We start from the raw sequence: 16,816 nt of genomic DNA, 5'->3' as shown, positions 1-16,816 counted from the left end.
TTTACTCTCAATTCACATACATACTGCGTATTTCTTCAAAAATAGAAACAAGTCTGTCAAAACATTAAATTCTTTCAACAATTTGAAAAAAAAAATCACACATATTTGCAATGACTTTTTTTCTTTTAAAGTTTTTTTTCAGTGCAAATGTCAATTACATTCCTTATGTAATATTCCCTATGCCCTTCCTCCAGAAGCAGGGAATGATCAACTTTCTGAAGATGGTGACTTTGATCTTCAGAGTAAGTGACCTTTATTTTGAAAATTTTGCTCCTCATTTTGCTGCAGATTCATCTTATTGCATGAACAATAACACCAATCTATTAAAATCGTCTTAATTCCTTCATTTGCCAAATCTGCTTGGTCCACAAATGCTTAGCATTTGAGCTTAGCATTTAGATGCTCAAATATCAGGTTGTTTAAGCAAATTAAGATGGTATTTGTGGCCCACCTGGGATAAACATAAGGTATTGGGTTTGAAGCTTGTCTGTTTGACTAGTGTAAGCAATAAAAGGCTGAAGTTGCCTTTTTTCCCCTCTAAATAGATGCAAGGAGTCTAAATGTGATTCTAAGTCATAGTTCTGTGATGAAAATAACTTAGTTATAGCATTTTGAGAGGATAATTCCAGTAAAGTCAGTCAGAAGATCCTAAGGTAAGAGATAGAAAATTGTTCTCTGCTGTGAAGACAGGATTTCAGAGTGCCAGCAAATGCTCACATCATTATAGTAACAAGCAGGTTTGTGATGCAAAGATGAGTAAGTGCAATTACTGAAGAAACCAAACACATGGAGCTGAATTCCAGGAAGGTGATACAAGCTGCAAACAGTAAGGTTGATCCCATGGTGGCAAACATGTATCATGTATATCTGGTGTTGGCTGAACTCTGTGGCCTTCCAGAGCTTCTGGCTGCAAATATATTTCTAGCACTCGGATGAATTCTTATACTTTTATACCCTGACTTATGCAATAGTAAAAAATGTGTGGTTAATAGCTGCAATTATAGTGTGATCTCTTGAGACCTGCTCTGACTGATTATCAGTTTAATTATTTAGAAGTAATTTTTCAGGGTGGTACCACGTACTTTGTGCCAGAGTGACCATTATACAGCTGCAAAATAATTCAAGTGAAGTTGTAAAAATTAATTGAATATCCTCCCCCTCCTTCTGGCCTTACATGGTAGAGTATCCTTCAGAGCTGCAAGATTTGAGGTCCCAGAGACACTGACTGATGCTCTGTTGTCCTGCACAGAGCTCTCGTGATGATGTGGAGTAAGGAAGTGTTGGGCCTGCTCTGGCTTCGGTCCACAGCTGTGCTTCTCCATGGGATACTTTGTAATGCTTCAGTCTTTGCATGAGTTACCCCTAGCAAAATGTTTACAGTCCTGGCTCCATAAGGCAGTTCTGTGCCTTCCAGAGCTGAAATGGGATTTCTGATCAGTCATTGCAGCTGTGTTTTTCTTTCAGTTGTGCCTTTTCTGCAATGTAACCATACACAGACCTGGTGTTTTGGCAAGTGCTCCATGAAATTTTTCTCAGAATAGGAGTGAGGTTCTTGTTTGTATGAGAAGTATATTATGGATACATCACAAACTTTCCCTTTGTTTTACTTTCATATGGAACTGCAGTTTCCTTTTGCTTTATAGTCTCGTTATCATTAGTAGCTAAATCTTTTTTCAGGGTGTGTCTGCCATCGAGTTCAGCCTTCCTGTTTGCCCCATTTCCTTGCTTCATGCTTCACTTGGGCTTCTAAACTCTCAAAGATAATTTTTTCCGTTGCTGATGCAACCTAATCTCTCCCTTCCTCGCCCTGTTATCTAATGCTAAAGTATTTTAGGACATTATGTAAAGTCTGTTTGTTTCATAAAGTGTATTGTGCGGTTGTGTATTAATTACTGATTTGATTTTAGACACTTTTTATACTCACTGTTGATGATCTCATGAACAGCATTCAGCAGCCTGCAATTTCAGATAATGTTTTAGCAAGGTTTCCATGTCTGCAGTTTCTGAAAGTGATGCCTTGCTATATTTCCAGCAGTGTCAGCAGTACATCTGTAAAAGAACCTACTTGGTAAGCAACAGAAGACAACTTGAGAAAGTCGACACACCTGCCTTAAGATTTTATAATCTCTGCTGGCTTACAGAGGCTTCAGTCTTTGAAGTAATTTGGGTTTCCCTCTGCACTATTCTGATTCTGTGATAACACAGCACTGGTAAGGTGTACAGAGGTATAGCTGAGTTGACTTGCTGCAAGTTACTGAAATCCAAAAATGGTCCCTGACCTTCACTAGAAATAAACTACCATTATTCTAATTTTAAACTGTATTGCTATAACTCAAGACATTACTGAAGTTACAAGAAGTCAGTTTATAAAGAGTTCTGAAATGCTGGAACTTGTCAGAAGTAGCCATATTTCTCTTGTTTTTTTCCACCCTACTCTTGCTCTAAAGCCCAGTTTTTATTTTGCACTCTCTGTACTATCAGCCATTTGAAGATGTAGGCATTCAGTAATACACTATGATGGGAAGAACACGAAGAGCAACAAACTAGTGTTGAGTGTTGCAATCATGGGCCCTAAAAATCCTTTTCAATTCTTTTGCTTGCAGCAGGAGCTACTCAGAAGCAGAAATCCTTTCTTGAAACAATTAAGAGAGAGTTTGAAAGTAATTTTCTTTCTTGTTCTCAGTGCTCTCATAGTGAGACTTTCAACATCTAACTCCTTTATTTTTAAAACTCTGGTGTCCAGACCAAAAGCATTTGTGGCACCTTAATACTTGTTCCTGTGAAAATACTATTTCAACTTCTCTGATGCAGTGTATCTACTTCATTATGCAGAGTACTTTTGGCTATCGTTTTATTGGATTTAATCCTCATCTATTTCAATGATTTGGGGTTTAAGACTTTTGGTTACCACCCTGCTATTTGCAGGATTTGGGATTTTTTGTTTAAATAACCCATTGAGTTGTCCAGCTTGATGGTGAGAATTCATGATTCTGTAGTCGCTCCAAACTGAAGTGCCACGTTTCTCAATGGAGGTGAAAAAAAGGGTCAGCTGACCTCTCCAATGTGGGATTCCCCTTTCAGTGTCTGTGTTTTGTGAGTGAAGCATTTTGCTCTCTTGTTTTTTATTTTTTAAAAATCTAAATGACCAATATATGGTTTCTTAGTCAGTGTGAAATAGCAAAATGGTAAAATTGTTTAGAATTAAGCTGATAGGTCACATAAACCCCCCAAACTGATGCTCCCTGAGACTCCATTTTTCAGTTATTTAGCCTTGTGTTTAATTTTTACTGTGCCTGCCTTAAAAAGGTGTTATTATCTGAAAGTTACATTTGGAAAATGTAAAAGCATTGGAAGGGATACTTCATTTAATAAACATTGAAATGAGGCACTAAGTTTCACCAGAAGGAAAGCCGTTGTTCTCTTTCATCTCTGTATTCACTGTTTTCATGAAAATATTCTGTAATTTCTGAAAAACAAAGGATATGTTAAACGATGTCTCAAGCCAACTACTGAAAACAGGAGTTATACTATATAATTGCTGATTATTAAAAGTTTAGTTTGGGGATTTTTACTGTGTGTAGTACAGAGTGTGATGATTGGTGCAAAAAAATTTATTTCTGGCATGTGGGAGAGAATAAATCTTTCTTTTCCCATTATGCTAATATAGCCAGTACAAAACCTACATCAGATGAAAAAAAAGCACTAAAAATGATTTCTTCAGTAGTACATGGAAGATGTCTTGCATTTATCAAATTATTCTTTTAAAATTTGAGAAATGCAGCCTTGATGCAAACTCACACATCAAACATTTCTGACATTATTTTTATAGTGACAGCATTGCATTTACCGTCATTTTATGCTGTATACAGCACTGATTGTTTTTCTTGCAAAGTTAAGGGCAGAGTTTCAAACTGTCCTCCTCAAGGTTACAAGCCTGGGAGGAAATTCTTCTCTTGTTTTTTTTTGTAAATAATATAGTACTTCAACAACAAAAAAAAGAGAAAACAAACCACTAGACAAGCATGCTTAGGTTTATGAAAATCAAGTAATATGTATTCTATGATAATTTCCTCCATAAGACAGAATCAGCAAATTCAATGGTGAGAACTTGCAGCCCTAGTGATGACTGTAAATCAGCGGCTGCCATGCATGGCATGAAAAAACAAAGTAACTGAATATTAAAATAATGTGTGCTGCAGTCCATATTGCACAATCAGAGGGAGTTCAAATAATGGTTCTGAAGGGATTGAAAAGTAAAGCGTATTTCTTATCTGTAAATCCAACATTTCTAGTGCGTTAAATTGAGACACCTATTATGGACTATTCTGTAACAATCCCTCTAAATTGATGAAGGCATACTAAGCCTTGTATGGCCACAGACCTTTAGTTGAGATCAGACAATAATAATCTAGTCTCTAAAGTATGCAAAAAGCATGAGGGAGCATCAGGCTGACTGGCTTAGGGTCAAGTCCTACTTATAAAAGGTATGACTTAAAATGGAAAGCCTTTGTGACAGTTTATGCTGACTAACTTAATGTGTGTAGCCTGTGCACAGAGTTATTTTTCACCTATTCATGAATACACAAGTAAGGAAATTGGCTTTAAACATAGAGGGATGCAGAGAGTTCTTTTGTTTAATCAAATAAATATTTTCCAGTGAACATTTAACCAGTTCTAATTTATGGGGAACAGATGGGTTTTCTTCATTAGTAATTGTTTTTCCAGAAGATAACCCTGTATTAAAATTTGTGATGATTCACGGGCTCTTTTATTCTAAGTAAAGCTCTTTGTTGAAACCACTCAGTGTTTTAGAAAATAAAAAACAAAGTGACTTTCTCAAACCTCCAAAGCCTGTTAATTTATTATATTCTGTTTTTTCTTAGAGGCAAAGGTTGTCAAACATGTTGTTACACTCTTCCTTGGCAGGAAAATCTTTAAGTGTTCCTGCATTGCAGGCATAACAAAAGTTCACCAAAACTGCCTCTGCTTTTAACTCAGGTAAGATGCAATGGCATCAGATCAAGATGTCAGATTCAAGTCCTGAAAACTCTTTTGAATCCACCTGTGTTCAAAATTGTGTTCGCAGTTTCATGATAATGAAAAACTTCTGGTTTTCTTTTGGGACTACTGAACAGTGTGATTTTTATGTCTCCAGCCTTGTCCCAATGAAATAGAACCCTTACCCCTTTCTATAGGAACAAGAACAGAAACTGAGTCCTCTCACATTTCAAGTGCCCCTTTCGGAAGCTTATTGTTCAGTTCTGTTTAAAGTATATTCAGTACTTTGAGTAGTTGGAGCAATACCAGGAAATTATAGCCTTAATATCTGGTATGCTGGTTTGACAAGGTTTTCACAGTAGAAGTCACTGTTGTTTAAGCCTTCACAGATAGAGCACTTTTCTCTCATTATGGAAATGTATGTACAGCTTGAATAGTGTTTTCCTTTTATGACATATTCATAGCTCTCTACAATCCTTTAAGATATATTGATAGAAATTTGCGAAGGAAGCCCTCTAAGAATATTTCAAGTATATGAAATACCAGTGTCTAGTAATGTTGACTTTGAGCTTTAAATTTTAAAGGTCTAGAATTCAGTGGTAATAGCACATTTCCCACTGACAAAGATAGATGTTTTTGGGCACCAGCTTTCAAAGTTAGACTTAGAACTGCCTCTTACTTGATCAAACTACAGACTTGCATCTTTCTTTTGTTTAGGCACCAGAGTAAGTAATACAGTCATTAAGTTGTCAACAAGCTCCTCTGTCATGTGTTGCTGTCTTGTACACAGCATATGCAAATTGTCCCAGTGCCTCATGAGAAGTTGCTACATGTCTTTCCTTTTGCAATGCATGCATTGGGCTGTGACCTTTCTCTGAGTTTCTTTATTCAAGTTACAGACACCTCAGTGTACAGGTTTTGAAGTGGCCTGTGCCATGTTGCCAGTGCTAACCTCTGCCACCAAAGGGCACAAGAAACCAGTCTCTCTGTAGCCCGACTAGGAGCGTGGCTGCACTCCAGCTCTGCCTGCTGTGTGTTTGCTCTGTACATTTTGGTTTGCTGTTTTTGAAGGGACTGAGCTGTTTCTTGCTTCTCTCTTCACCATGCTGGAGGCCTCAGAGGTCCTATTTGCTGCATTTCATTGTTTCATTTGCTTTGATACCCCAGACTGTAAAACTGTTTGAATTACCTGCATTTTACAGGTGGCTTACCTGTTCGTATTTGTACAAAATGTAGTATTACAGCGAGGGAATGGGGCAGGGAGCTCAGTGAGTGGTTGGCTCTTACTTCAAACTGGAAAACAGTTAACACAAACTATTCAACAGTGAAGTGATCTGTGATAGACAGAGCACCAGATGCGATTGCAAGCTCAGATTTTTCTCTTTTGAGTGCCTTTGGCTCTTGAAAGAGCCTGTATTTTATCCCAGAAGATTATAGTCCTTTTTATGCAGCTTAACAATTTTTTACAGATGTCTTACAGACAAGAAGTTGTGTCCTGTTTTACAGATAGGAACCTGAGAGGCAAATAGAGACCATTTTTTGAGAAATCATGAAAGCTTTTTAGAATATGGCTAATACAATAAATGATGCTGTAAAGAGAAGAGGCATGTTGCTCCAACTATAGCTTAACCAGAGAACTGCTACACAATGCCGTGTGAAGTGTCAAACTACCTTAAGTGTGTCTGATTTCTGTGCACTCACTGAGGCAAATAATTGCTCCAGGAAATAGCATTTCAGTATCTCATAATCAGCATTTCCCTGAGTTTACTCCACACAGCATTCTGTTCTTCCTTCTTCTGGTCTTTCAAAACAGACATAGAGGTCTTGCCCTTGTGCCATTGAAGGCAATAAGAGTTTCTCCTGCAGCTCAAATGCAAAATTTGTCGCTGCCTATTCTTGTTGTTCAAGAGCTCAACAATTCTCTTCTGTGAGGAATAGGGAGGTAGGGGCACAAACATTAATTTTTATTATTTTTTAAACACAGACCAAAGAAAGATAAATTTGGTGCTCTTTGGTTTGTGGGGCTTTTGTTTGGTTTGTTTTGGGCTTTCTTCCCCTATTTTTGGTGTTGGGTTTGTGGAGGTTTTTTTGTTGTGTTTTTTTTTTTTTTTGGGGGGGGGATGTTTTGTTTCAGGTCTGTGGGGATTTTTTTGAGGTAAAGTTGACTTTTTTCAAGTATAAAGCTGGGGAGTCCCATATAATTGATGTTACCATGGCTTCCAGCCAAAGCTGGAGTAGTAGTCAGTCAGTCCTAACATGATGAAGGGCAGAGACAGACATAAATCCCCCCTCAACAAGACGTAAACTTTTTTTTTTTTTAGACTGTTTTTGCTTTTTGGGAAATTTGTAGAACAAAGGAAGCAATTTAAAGGGGGAAGGTCTGGACTATGTAGTGCTTAGTTTGTAAATGCAATTTGTTCTGATATACCATTATTTGGTACTAGAAGATTAGTCTTTGTTATGCAGCTGCTTGGTTTCTCTAGTTTTGCATGGAGGAAACCTGAAATGCAGTTAAATTACAGGTTGATTTCCAGCGGGTACTATTTAGCAATGTCCCATTCTTTTTCATTCATGACAGAACAGAGTCCATGACTAGGAGCTGCATGATGCAGATCAGCCCTCCTGTGCTCTCCTCACTGTGCTTGCAAATGAACTCCTGTGGTCATCCTTTCTGTCCACATGTCAAAGCTCTGGCTGTGCAGCTGCAGGGGTGCAGCAGCCTTAAACACAGACTTGACCTGTGCCAGTTGTGACAATATGAAGGATGTTACACTCTATTTATTGACGTTGCCTGCAAAGTCACTGCCCCCCTAATACAAAGGTATTAATTACAGACAGGAACTTGGTGACTCCAAGGTCGAGAAGTGAGTACATTCAATCTGGAATTTCCATCATGACTGATTATGCTTCTGCTTCAGCTATTAAAAGTTACAAGGTTGCATTTGTTATGTGGATGCTTGCTTCTAATTAAAGAAAATGCCTGTCCTTTAAGACCTCAAGAATAAATAGATTCCATTTGGTATCTTTACCTTACTTTCTTAATACCCTTTCCATGTGAATGCTAACTTATTCATTTTCTGTGTAAATGTGATTTGCACATTTGTTCGATGAATTAAAGACTGCATTTGTACTCATCTGATATCTTCAGAGGAAAGCTTTGCCTGCAGCACAAGATAAAATGAACTATGTACTCCTGTCTTATTCTTTTCTTTGTCTGTGGCGTAACTCTTTTCCTTATTTACTGCCTGTCTGTGCAGAGGTGTTTCAGAGAGTTAATCTAGCCAGGTGTTGATTGCACAAACCAAAATGGACTGTGTAGATACACTCATTGAAGAACAGGCATTTTGAAGTGAGTTACACTGCGGAAATAAAAGGTCCTTGAATTCTGATTCACATTGCAATGTGAGATGTGCAAGTGCTTCAATTAAAAATAAATTCAAATTATTTTTCCCAAGTGACCCTTTGCAAAATCAAAGGACTCGATTCTCTGAACTCCAATATCTTGATAAAAGAATGAATCCAATCACTTGACTCTTCACCCTACGACTAATCTCTGTCATAGCAGGAAGATATGCACAATTTCCTGTATAGAAAATATCCTCTGTTTTCACCAGTAACCTTGCTGCTTTATTTGTGTTTCAGTGATATCATTTGTACTCCCTGCCTGCCTTCCTTATTGCTCTCCTCTTTATGTTTTCATTATTTACTATGGTTTGCGTATACTGGTAGATGGAGTACTATTTCTTGACGCAAGTCTTTTATGATGTTTATTGATGAGACATTTGTGAGAACAGCCTCTTTGTACCTTGTTCAGTTACCATTTGTGTTTTGCGTTAATGTGCAGCTTTTCAGAAGCCTTTCTGTAAGCTGGATAAAATGAGACTCCCAGCTGAGAGCAGTTCAGAACATCTCCCTGTGGCATAGTAGCTGCCTTTCTATTTTAACTAAGTGAAATACACTGAGACTTAGATGAATAAGTGCATCTGAAGCTGTGCTGGCTTGGGATGAAGCTCGCAAGGGATATATCAGGTGTGTGCTTCCAAAAAAATGCTCACTAATAGCCCTTGATGTGTATCATGAGTAGAAAAAGGTAGGATAGGAGTATACGGACTGCTGGTCCCTCTGTATATAACTGATATGTTTTTATTCAAAGCCAAGGTTGCATTCAATCTACTGTGGTGTTGGAAGATGCAAAAACAAAGAAGGAAGGAAGGTATGATAATATACTAGGTGGGGACTCAGAAAACTCTCTCCCATTTCTGGGAAATAGTGACTTTCTATTATTATCCTAGGTAAGTCAGCCCAGTTCGACATTACCTATCTCATGAAAATCTCAGCAGAATTGAAGGGAAAGGAAAATATATTACAGCAATAATATTCTTGAACTGGCATAAATCTACCCCAACGTGAGAAATTTTGCCCCAAGTTATATATACATACATATAGATATATAAAAACTTGTTCAGTGCGTTTTCTTCCTGGGCCATCTAGATTATGCAGACCTCCTCCAAAGAAAAGAATATTCTCTGTCTCGCTTGGGTGAGGAATAACACCACTTACGTTTCCACTTACACCACTTACAGGCTGCAGCTTTTGGTTGGTAAGTTTGTATCACACCTTGTAGAAAGAGGTGCTGATCTCAACAGTGAAGTGACATGACAGCAGCAGTGGTTCTCCCTGCTCTCCTTCCTGCCCTGCCTTTCTGGTTTGAGTTTTTTGGGAGCCCATAAGAATGGTCAAATGCATTTTCATTGCTTGTGAAAATGTCTTGCTACCAGTCTGCCTGTCATGAAAGTTCAGCAAACAAATACACAGCATTTGGTAAATAGACTTTAAAACCAGAGGAAAAAAAACAAGTGCCACAATTCAATTTCTGATTTATAGGGACTAAAATTTTGCATTTTGCAGACACACATAACAATTAATACATACATAAATAAGCTGCAGAAAATGGGCTGATGTAATTACTATAAATTTAGTGCAAATTTTCAAGCACTTCAGGCAGTTAATTGTGCATCTTTCTACCCAAAGTTTTTACTTTACATTTAAATATATGGATTGCAGAGCAAATGTGTTGCACTTCAGTCTTTCCCAGTAAAGAGCATTTAGTGACATGGGAGTTGATTTTTGGAGTACCCAAAGCAGTGAGTGCTGAGGTCAGGCCTGCAATGATAAGCTTTACTGCCAAGTGCTGTCAAGTGGCAATATTGATGGCTTGTAGCATCAGTGGAATACACATTTTTGGCTGTTTCTGCCAGCATTATGAACTTCTCACAAAGATGTTTTATATCTGTAGAAGCTGTAGGCATGTGCTAGAAAGAGCCCACCTGTTGACATTGCTGTTGTGCTGGCTGATGCCAAAGGGCTGCGGTGTTCAGGGAAGAAATCCAAGTGGTAGAGAAGTGAGCATTGCTGTTTGAGTGAAGGAAAGCCTACAGTGAAGGAAGGGCACATCCTCCAAAAAACTTTGTAGGACAAATGAGACTACATGCTTTGAGTGTCTTTTGGGTAGTTTTGGAGAGTAGATGTTTATTTCAGGGGATGCTGCTTCACCAGGAAACCCATGAAGAAAGCATCAAAATTGCTGTACACAGGTCATGCCTGAGCTCAGCCTCCAGTCTGGCCACGGATGCAGGTGTCTCTTTCTTTGGAGAGCTCCTATTGCTTATTTACTTTTATTTCTGACAGCTGCTCTCTTCTGCAAGTATGATATCCTGGTCTGATATTCTGGCCAAATTCTAACTATAATCCTTACTGCCTGCTTGACTTAAAATAGCCCATACGTTAAAATGTGTCATTTCTAGCTGAATGTGGTGTTTTTAAACAATTTCCATTTTTCACCCCAAATATGGTTCTTTCAGCTTTCAATGTTTCTCTATTTCTAGCTTGTTAAAGTACTTGGAAGGCATTATGCATTGCATGCATAAAGACAAGCTATTATAAATATTTAGCTAGCTAAAGCATTTGTGATTTTTTAACTTCAAAGTTAGAAGTAAATGGGATACTTGTAAAGACTCTTGCATTTTTTTACAGAAAGTTATCTATAAATCTTTCACAATAGTTTGGGACTTTTCACGGTGTGTGTGCCAAAATACATCCTACCCCAGTACCACTGAGATTCAGAAACGAGACAAAGTGTCAGAGAGACTAAAACAAAGACTCGTGCCTGGAATATTCCTAAAAGAATCTGACAAGCATCAGTGCTCTGTGACAGAGTGGGGCTGGTTGGAAAGGATCACTTAGTAAAATAGTTTTCCCTTTTCTTCAGGAAAGGAAAGGTATTCTAGTGGAGCCTCTGTTTATGTTTTCTTTTTTGTCAAAAGATCAGGGTGATTCCTAGAAGGTTGCTTTGTTTCTCTAGGCCTTTCTCTTAGGCTATAAAATAGGAGCCTTGGTACATCCATTCTGCATGGAAACATTTTCTGCAAAAGATTGTGAGGTACTTAAATGCAATAGTATTGGCTTCTTCACAATAACTGGATAAATGTTTCTTAATTGTTTGATTAATATCCTGTTAACACAGTTCAACAAATAACTGAAAGTACATTTTGTCTCTGTTTTAAGAAAATGGAGAATTTTATTTACTAACGGTCTTCTCAACAGTATTTTAGCAAAGAGCTTTGAAGAATGTTTGTGAAACAGCTAATCTTAGACAAATACAAGTATTTAAAGAAGGCAAATGTGCAATTCTAAGGCACAACTGTTTGCAAAAGGAGGCTGGTTTCACTCAAAGTAATGGAAACAGGTCACGTGAGCTATTTATCAAATGGTTTAAAGGCTAGGGTTTAAAATAAATGAAAATGCTCAGTCTTTAGGCAAAAAACTTATTGCAGAAATTAGAGAATATTAGTAAGTGTGAGAATCAGAAAATGTTCAATGGCAATTCATAACCAAAATATTTTTTCTAGTACATTTGTCTCTTGGACCATTAGTACCATCTAGATGTTAATTTTTCCTTGCAGCCAGACTCAAAGGATGGAACTCTGAAAAGGAAAGTGTTCAAGATTATTTTATTTTAATATAGAAATGTTCCACTATAGAAGTCTTCCCTGCGTTTCAGATCAGTTTTAGACTATAACCAGCATACTCAGGAGGCCATACTGCTCAGTCTCCAAGCCATCCTTATCTGCCCCTTTGTGCTAAAGGCACCACAAACCACTGAAGAAAGCATTACACGTTTCCATCGTTTGTCTTTATTTTATTTGGACTGGGCTTAAGGTATGTCTAGATGTGCTTTCAAGAAGCTGTGGGTTCCATATTTTTTCAGTGAGACTGACCAGAACTGATAATTTATGTCTTGTAGAGTTCATGACTTAGCACTTTCCAAGTTAGGTCTGGAGCCAAGCACTGCAGTAATTACTTTGCAGTTGATTTCTAAGGGACCTTTGAAAGCTCAGCGTGGGGGTGGGTGAGGCACAGGCAGTGCCGCAGAGGCACTGACAGAACAGCCAAGGGGGTCACACAAATTCTGAATCTCACTGTTGCCCATTCTGTTCCAAAAGAAGCTTCCAGTCTGTGATGAAAAGGACTGATCTTCCTCTGTAGAAAGCAGATTAAAACTACAGCCCATGTATAATTGCCTGAAAAGATGTGGTAAAATCATTGCTACCTAATGCATCACATTCTTCTGCTCCTTCCAACAGCTGAAGATCCATAATCATGTTATTAAACAGCTTGAAGATCTCTAAATCTGCTTTTCATTTTTAAGTGTCAGTTGATTATTCTATTAACCTCAAAAGATGAACTGAGATGAAATGTGTTTCAGAAAGGAAAAAAGGTGACATGCACAAGGGAGTCAAGATACTGCTTAAACTCAGAGGGTACATGGAAACTGTCTGGTAAGTGTGGTGCTCACCTCTGTCTGGATTTTCCCTAGCCCTTTTCTGGCTGGGAGAAGATGAAAACAAGGGAGAAGCAGTTTCTAGCCATACTTGCATATAGGAAATAATTTTCTTCCTTTCTGCCTCTGCTGTTTGCATTATATTCCACAGTTCTGCCAGTTTGTCTCATAATTCTCTTCAGTAATTTCTTAGGAATGTTGTTTTTTTTTATAACCTGACAACTTTTAAAGTAATAGTTTTAATAAAACTTTTCTCTAATTAGATAGAATGTGAGCCACCACCCTTCCCTCTCTTTCTCCAAGTCACTCGGTCAGCTCCCATAGGGAGCTAATGCCCTGCTGACCTGTGTGCAGCTACTCTGTGAGCATCACACCACCATGTATGAGCAGTTTGCGAGCACTTTGTGTGTACTACTGAGCATGTCATCATGACTTATGGAGTGTTTCAAATGATCTTAAAAGCACGACTTTAAACCTCACCAAGATTACCTACCACGGTGCCGTGGAAGGAAACCAGGTATCTACATGAGATTGTAACTTGCAACAGCACCTACAAAAAAGCTTGAGATACACATTAATATCATAAATTATATTGAGAAGGCTTAGAGGAACAGCTTCACATATACTCTAAAAGTATATGTACATGCATTTTCTGTTGCTGCAAGACTTGAGACATGCTTTGGCAGCACCTCGGTGAAAGGATCTGTCCACTGGGAATTGAGATTCATGAAATGCTTCGATAAGCCAATAGTGCCTTTTACTTTTGAAACAGATCTTTCAAAATGTCAGGTGCAATTTCATGCATTTTAGGATAATTCAGGGTCTGGAAATCAAACTCTGATTGAAAAAGTCTTGAACTGTCTCCATTGAAGTCTGTATTAAAATATTCCAACTCTAAAAATAAGGAAAGGGGAAAAAAAGCTACTTAGTAGTGTCATTTCAAAGTCACCTCATTTCAGGTGTATATCCCTTTTCTGATGCAGAATTATCTGAGCCAGAATCAAAAAATGAAAGTTGCCATCACAAAACCCATCTCTTTTTGCCATATCTAGTGGAATACTCTTTGCTTTCCTGTCACCAATGCATTACCTCACTTCCCCTGCTTCCAGTGCCTGGACACTGCCTATAAAGCCTGGCTTCTAGTGATATGTATTGACAGAGTGGCATGCTTGGAAGTGTCTTGGTGTAGAACTTCTCAAACAGTACAGCTTATCTATAGTCTCTATGTTGAATTTAATGACTGGTTTTCATTGCTGCTTTGTTTCTTTCTACTGAATTAAGCATTTTAGGGTTTTAAAATTTTGTTTTCAAGTCCGTCCTACCACCTGAAGTATTTGCTTCTTTTTTTCGAATATTCAGGAAAACACACTGTCTCATTTATCTGCTGTAGTTTATCCTTATTTCCATCCCTCCATGCCAAACATTGACTTTACCTATAATTCCTCTATTCTTGAGCTTTCTGTATGACCCTTCTTGTCTTTAGCCTGGAAGATCTAGTTATTTGTTCATCTTCACTCCTAGTCTTATCTGAGACGTGAAGTACAGGCAGAGGTTAGGTTTTTTTCCTCTTTTCCTTAAAGGGTTATTGCAGCAAACAAAGACTAAGTAGGGAGGGTATCCTTTAACCTATTCATTCCAGAAGTATCATATTTTGATTCTTCTTGCAGCAGATTCTTCCCTATACAAGCATACACTTTTGGAGAGGGAGATATGTCTATTTGGCCACTTAGCTAATGTGACTTCAAGCTTAGAACTGGATATCATTTCCCCAACTTTTCCTTTCTTTTGTGTTTATTCAGTTCAAGCTACCACAAGCATCCTTATGTCAGCCATCTTTGACTGCCCCAATTAAAGTGGACTGACATCAGAGTTCATTCATTTTTTAAGTTATGATAATGGTACAGTCCATCTCAGGTCTCTTTGTTATGAATTCTTGAATAGCTTATATTCAAAATCATCTCTCTTGTTGACAGACATGACAGGAAAAACAAATCTCTTTTCTTGGTTCAAGGCCCACCATGTAATTTTTTTAATCTGACCCTGATATTGCAGACAACTTTGTTCCTTCCTTGTGGTGTAGCTCTCACAGCTTCTGCTGCCCAGCACCTGTGAAGTCTTCCCAGCTCCGAGATGGTGTCTGTCTGGCTACTGTCTGTCTCCCACAGTGGAATGTGAGTGAAGACCCCTCTTTAACTCCTCCTAGGCCACTACTTCCCATGAACACAGACATCACATCTTACCACCTCCTGGTTAGCAAGGCAAGCCCCAAGCTCTCTGTGGAGTCCAAGAATTGCTGTTTTCAGTACTCAGTTGGACTTTATCTTCTATACCTGTTCTCTGACAAACATGAAAGTGTGCTTATACTTCCTACTGACCTACCCATTATAGCTCTTTATGCCCTTTATTATGGCACTTTAATGGCTTCCATCTATCAAAATATATCTGAGAATTCATACTCTTCCATATGCACTTAGACTTGATGGAAGGAGGAATATCACACACAGGCAATGAGCCTGCCTTGCTTAGTGAGCTGAATAATTAGTAATTTACAGATTCAGTAAACAGTAAATGTGCTCTTGACCTTCCACTCACACCAGCTGCCTGATGAGGCACCCAGCTGACATGTCCAGCTGCCTAATGCCTTTTCCCCGTGTAAAGCCCCCACCGAAGCTCCTACTTGCTCTGTGCTGTTGTTTCAGAAGGCAGCATGGTCCTGCCTACGCGGCATTGTGCTTTCTGATTCATACTAATCCCCTCATCTTCCTATGGAACATTAAACATAATCACGATATTGAAAATGAAGGCGTTGCAGATTTAAAAGTGGGATCTGCTTAACTAAAAATAGCATTAAAGCAAACCCTGTCCTTCTGTACTGAAGGACTGGCTGGTATTTACAGTGCTGTACAGTCATCAGACTCAAGCATAGGAATAGGAAAGAATGCCAACCAAGAGGGATCAGGAATTATAGGCTTGTTCTGATTTATTCCAAGATCTGTTCCTCCTCTGCTGTGTGACCTTGAGCTTTTCATATGGTGTGCCCAAACCACCATTTATTCTTGTGTAATGTAGATATAAAGCTGGTTTTGCAACTGCTGTGTGTGACTGAAAGCATTTGTATTTGGAGAGTGCTTGAGGGTCCTTAGAGTTGTCCTAGCGATCAGCAGGCAACCATGGATATATTTATTACTCATTTCTCTGAATTCTAAAAGAAAAAGATTTTTGCAATAGAAAAGTTCAAATAATTCCTTGGTAAGAACAAATCTACAGTGTGCCTTCAAACTTCCAGCCCCAACTACCATGAATATTTGATTCTCTTTGAACAACATTATGCAGTTTGAAGCTAGCTTTTAAATATTGCATATCAAGGCAGCTACAATGGAAGGAAAACACCATATTGTCTTATTACCATTTAGTTTTCTGCACTCCACGACCTTCGAACCTTACTAGTTCCTTTGATACTTCCATCTTATTCTGTCAGAGTAGTACTGACACTCAAAATAAGACCATATGTACGATAAGGGAATTTTATCTCTCAGTAGCTAAGTTGTATAAATGACACATCTCCTTAACTTCCCCTTTCTAAGGATTCACTGTTTCTACTAATGTATAATTTCAGAGAGGCTGTTACTAATTTAATGTCAAAATTACCTGGAGAAGAGCTTACAAGGATTCTAATATTAACTTAAATCAATCTCTCTCCTTAGACCCTTAATTCTGAAAGCTGAAGCTCTAAGGAAAGCACCAACTGTCACAAGTCTTGCCAGACTGCTTATGCATCTCACTGTATCAGTTTTCCTTCCCTTCACTCTCCCTATTCTCTGCAGTTGACTCAGGCTTTTTTTTCTAGGTCTTAAAGACCTATTTAAAACTCTACAGCTTGCCTCCCACACTGTCCTCTCTATAGTAACAAGCAGCTACAGTCTGAGTTCAGATGTCTTGTGGTCTGCTTATGGCCAAGGTCTGCAAGCTAGTCTGGAT

The sequence above is a fragment of the Pithys albifrons genome, chromosome 9, assembly GCF_047495875.1.
Source record: "Pithys albifrons albifrons isolate INPA30051 chromosome 9, PitAlb_v1, whole genome shotgun sequence".
Taxonomy (NCBI): Eukaryota; Metazoa; Chordata; class Aves; order Passeriformes; family Thamnophilidae; genus Pithys; species Pithys albifrons.
The sequence above is the reverse complement of the archived record's forward strand: the minus strand, read 5'-3'. Positions refer to the sequence as shown.